Genomic DNA, 5828 nt, shown 5'->3' on the forward strand with positions numbered 1-5828 from the left:
CTCTCTCTCTCTCTCTCTCTCTCTCATGCAGGCATTCACTCTCTCTCTCTCTCTCCTCCTCCTCATCTGTTGTTGCTGCTCTACAAAAGAATCATCAAAATGCAAAACACAACTCGGACAGTCACAAGTGACTCAGGTATCCGGCAGCAATCTGTTGATGCATCAGTCTGAAAACAATAATGGAACATCTCATAGCAAAAGCAGCAAAAGAAAAAAACAGAAAGAAAAGAACCCCACCCCCCCAAAAAAAACATTGTCTCAGTAAGGAAGGGGATGTTTGGAAGGAGATTGAAAAAAAAAAATGAAACAAAAAATAAAAAGAAAAGCAAATAATGGTTTGAGAAACCAAATTGTAACAAATGTTTAGTGTTGGATGGAGTCGTTTTTCCCCACTGTTTTTTGTCCTGTTAAAAAGGTGCATTGAGGGAAAATTGAACTCCAGTTGATCTTTTCCAGTCTTTGAGACATTTTGGTGTGGTTACTATCGAGTGGGGGCGGTGGGGGTGTGTGGAGCTACCCATTTCTGGAAGTCAATACACAAGAGGGAAAGGCATGGTTGGATTCAGCCAAAAGAAACACTTTTCAAAGTTTAAGTGTCCTTTGTTTTGCTTTTTAGATGCTATGTCATAGTTTAAGAAAAATTTGGCTGCTATTCCTAGTAGGTCGAGAGACCACGTAAAGGTTTCATTTGGGTTGCGTTAATCCTTCTGCTTAACCTTTATTTTTTAACTTTGATCTCTTGGATTCCACTAATTCCAAGTTCAAGAGAGCAAAGTTCAAAAGTTAGGATCAATTAAACACTTGTCAATGAAACAGTTTTCTGCAATTCAAGCCATGAGCTGTTTCTATTTCAAGGTTCCTACTTAGAGTAAAGGGAAAATTGGTAATGGTGGTGCTGGTGACACCCAGAGCCTTAAGAGAGTTAAAACGTTCATCTTGACTTGCTTGAATTAAATATTTCCAGCAAAAGCTGGAGTTGCTAGAAACAGGAGCCAACTCCCTTTAAAATCAAACTAGGTTGCAGTAAAAAGGACACATTAAAATAATAATGTAATATTAGAAACCCCTTGCTAAAAAGACAGGTTGGTCTCCTTTGATTATTATATACATACATACATACATACATATATATAATTGTCTAAAAATCCAAGAGTCAGGAGAAAAAACAATTACTAATATATTAGTTAAAAGTGTGGGAATATTAGTATTATTAATAATAATAATAACAATAAATTACAATATTATAGTTTAATAATGATAATAATAATAATCAATTTACCAATTAGTTTCATAGCAGAAGTTGAGAATCAATTATTGGAAATGGCTTGTAATTTGGCTATTGTGAGACAATAACAGTCTATTTTAATAACAATAATAGTTCTAGTTTTGGCACAAGGCCTTAATAATAATATCAATGATAATAATGATGATGATTATGCACAAAATGTTTCAAAAGTTACCAAGGAATTCAACCTAATATATTTCTGTATGCTCATTAGTTGATTTTAATTAGCATTTCAAACCCCAACATTCACATTGTCCAGCATCATACCTCAATGACTCAACTTTGCAGGTGATTTTGCATTCGTCTGCCAAACCTGGAATCGGCTGCCATTGAAGTCAGTCTTTTAATAAATTGCTCAAAGGCAAAGACCCTAATCGCTGGTGTGGTTCACCTTACACTTTCATCATGGTCCATTGAATCAGTTCCTGATTTCTGCTACCTGGGTTCTCATTTTCACTCTACCGGCACAGATGTGAACATGTATGAAGCAATAACATGGTCAGTATCCAGCAAGCTGTGGGAAATTTAGAAAGCACCAAAACTGTCATGTGACCTAACACTATACATGTTTCGTGCTACAGTAGAATCTGTCCTGCTCTGAATGCTGGTCTCTTACAGTGACCCAACAGCCATCACCAAAGACCACATGCACTTGACTTCTGCACAAGGTCTGTAACATCTTTCATGCTAACTACATATGAAATAAGTTGATATATGGATGCTTACTGTCCATCAGCCAGACAACCAAGGACAGCTAAGATTTGCAGACCACAGCTCTTGTCACTGTCTTTGTCTTCTATAATCTTGTGGCTTTCGTTCAAGCCCAGTGGTCAGGACCACATGGCATATATCTGTGAATATATGTGGGACACAAAAGCGTGCACTGTCTCAGAGTTGGCATCTGCAACGTCATTGTGCACAGCCAGGAGGGAAAGTGGCTCTGAAGTTGGGGACAACGTCCATGAGTGATGTGGCGTAGACTAAGAAAAAGGGAGACCTTTTATGCATTCTTTCATTTTTGTCTCCCTTGCTTCAGTCATTAGTGGACTACAAGCCCAGTTGAAGTGCCATCTTCAGGGAGTTTTAGTCAATCATAACTACTCAAGTAATTACTCCAGTCCCATAATTATGCTATACCATTCCTCCTTCAATAAATCAGACAAAATTCTTGAAGGAGCAGCCCAATGACTGAGACTAATTAAGAACTATTTAATATTTTTAATTGACAGCCTAATTCATTAAAACAGAGCAGAATAATAATTAAAAAAAAAACCTAAAAAAATTATATCAAAATGTAATAATATATAAAAATACAATTTTTTTCAATATAGTCGAAAATATAATATTAGACAATACATTTACATACATAGATATGTAGCATCATCATACATACATATATGCATACATACACACACACACACACACACATGATGATGGTGCAAAAGTTATAAGCAACAAGATTTATATATAATTAGTCCTCATGTAAAGTGATCTGATGAAAAATTTGTCTAAGTGTAGGTGTTGAAGCTCAGAGCAAACGAAAAGCTTAATAACAGAAACAGTGTGTAGCAAAATAGCTTGGCAAAAAAATATATATATACATATATATATAAAAAAATAAATAAAAAAAGTCAGGCAGCTGCAATAGAGAAAGAGTTAAGAACAACAACAACAACAAATGCCAAACTCCAATAAATGTCAATATTTTCATCTGTTTTTCAACATGGATGCATTGCAATTCACTGACTAAGAAGAAAGAAGAAAGAAGAAAGAAAATAGACATAAAAAGACTCTTGGAAGAGAGGTTGGTGAAGGAATGGTTGTTGAGAATCAAATCAATCCACAAGCGTGCAACTGATTGGAATGGTTTGTTTTTAGTTGGAGAAGATGAAATACCCTCCATGCTTTGAAATACACACACACACACACACATACATACAAAAGGCATAACATATTGCACAGAAAGATACATACATATGTATGTGTGTGCATATATATATATATATATATATATATATATATATATATATATACACACACATGTATATATATATATGTGATACTATATAACAACTGTACTTGAGGGCACAACCCATATACTAAGAAGAGCACAGTCACCGTGAGAATATTTAAATATTTTCTAATGGAATCTCAGTTTTTGGAATTTGGTTTCCTTTCCCTGAAATATTTAATTGCAACTCAAATAACAGCCACAGTTAAAACATCTAACTTGCTGTTCTGGTGCAGGGCCAACAATGTCGAGAGAGGGGTTACACTGATTACATCGATTCCAGTTTAACACTGGTACTTATTTTATCAACCCCGAAAGGATGAAAAGCAGAGTTGACCTCGGCAGAATGTAAAGACAGATGAAATGTCACTAAAAATTTTGTCCAGAGTGCTGTCTTCATAATAATAATAATAATAATAATAATAATAATAATATTGGTTTCAAATTTTGGCACAAGGCCACCAATTTCGGTGGCGGGGGTAAGTCGATTACATTGACATGATTCTGCCAGCTTGCTACCATCCTAATGATAATAATAATAATAATAATGTTAAAGGGTGTTAGTCAAACAGACTGACCCCAGTGATTATTCTTTCGTTTTTATCTCTCGTACCTATTCTATCAGTCACTCCCTGTACTTTTTAAAAAGAAATAGGTCTTGGTCAGAATTTCCAGCCACGGGGATTCTGTTGCTTTGCCAATCGCATTGAATTAACATGAAAGTGGTTGAGTGTGTCACAGGTACATTCACCCTTAACATAAAACTCACACACATCAAAGGAGAAGAAGACGTCTGAAGATGACTGGAAATGAAACAAACTGAACAGAGTGCAGATGTAAAATATGAAAACAATTTCCATTTCCAAAAGTGATCTTAAAAGACCAAAATATTTGTATTAATAAACAGAAAATGATAAAAGTTGTTGAAAAAAAAAAATTATTTTAAATCACCAAAAATTCATCTGGAAATTAAAAAAAATTGTTTAATTATGACTTATCATAAATACAAATTACAAATTTGTTTCCCCCGCCCCTTTTTTGCAGTTAAAAATTACCTTTAACTGATTATAATAAGGAATAACTAAATAAAAATATTAGTACGTGTAATACAGAAATAATTATTAATTAGTACACTTCAAGCTATAATAATTATTGTATCTGATGGTATATAAGACACACTTTAAAAAAAACCCAAAAAACTTAAACCAAATCACTCTGGGTCCTATATGTAAAGTTTGAGTGTTTTAATACACTAAAACTTTTGTTTCCTGAAATTGGTGTGCATCTAATATACCCGTGTGTGTCTTTTGTACCATCAAATATGGTAAAAGTTGAGATTTGAACAGATATGGAAGAAGGAAGAAGAAAAAAAATAACACAACTAATAAGACAGTTTTATCATTTCTGTCCCCGCCTCAAAAAAAAAAAAAAAATCTGGTAAAAAGTTCTCCCTTTGGAGATAGGGAGCAGCATTTGGTTAGGGTAACCAAACTTCACTTCAAAACATTTTATTTGAAATATTCCAATGATGATGATGATGATGATGATGATTCCAATACATCCAACCAAATAGTCTGAAGAAATTATTTGATTCAAGTGATATATTAGGTGCAAGAATGGCCATGTGATTAAGAGGTGTTTTTTCTCAACCTTGTGGTTTCAGGTTCTGTCCCAGTTGCTTCTTCTACAAAGTGCTCTGGGCAAACAAAAGCCTTGTGAGTGGATTTGGTAGACGGAAACTGAAAGAAGCCCATTGTATGTATGTGTGTGTGCTTATTCGTGTTTCCATGTCTTGACATCACATGATAATTGTAAACGAGTGTCACTGTCACACAAGTGGTGCCATTTGAATCTCTTAATCTTCTGTGAAGACATGTCTGGCCATGGGGAAATGTTACCTTGGCTTGAAAACAAGCGAGAGTTAGCAACTGCAACAGTACCCAGTCATAGAAAAAAAATTGCTTCAATGAATTCTGTCTGACCCATGCAAACATGGAAAAGTGGACATTAAAACGATGATGATGATGATGATGATGAGAGGGATTGCTTTCATCTCAAAGAAAAGAAATCTAGCAGTTAATTTGTCCATCCTCTGATTTCAAATGTGGTTGCTATCAGATTTTGCAAGGTCTCATCAGAACCTTCAGACTTTAATACTTGCAGCAACATTGTCTGTTGGTCTACTCAATTCCTTATCTCTTTCTATCTTTGAAAAGGATCTTGCACTTGAAAATCTAAAGTAAAACCATCAACATTGTTATTTAACACCCACTTTCCATGCTAAATACTAAATGATGATGATGATGATGGTGACAATGATGTTTTATTGATCACATTATTTTGGTTTCCAAATCTGTTCAAATTTCAGTCACAATACCTCAAATTTCATCTCCAAATTTTTTTCAAAATACCATCAATATAATTTCTGAAAAGAAAGTATTAACATTAAAGGAAAAACAAACAAACAAACAAACAAACAGAAAATGATTTTTTAACACATTCACAAAAAAAAAAAAAAAAAAAAAAAAAAAA

At 34.1% G+C, this 5828-nt stretch overlaps 1 protein-coding gene across 4 annotated transcripts in view; it reads right to left on the reverse strand.

Annotated features, from left to right (window-relative positions):
* Positions 1–5828, reverse strand: part of LOC106877542 (SNF-related serine/threonine-protein kinase) — a 45212-nt gene that overhangs the window by 12032 nt on the left and 27352 nt on the right. The window lies entirely within an intron of this gene.

The sequence above is a fragment of the Octopus bimaculoides genome, chromosome 20, assembly GCF_001194135.2.
Source record: "Octopus bimaculoides isolate UCB-OBI-ISO-001 chromosome 20, ASM119413v2, whole genome shotgun sequence".
In the NCBI taxonomy this organism is placed as follows: Eukaryota; Metazoa; Mollusca; class Cephalopoda; order Octopoda; family Octopodidae; genus Octopus; species Octopus bimaculoides.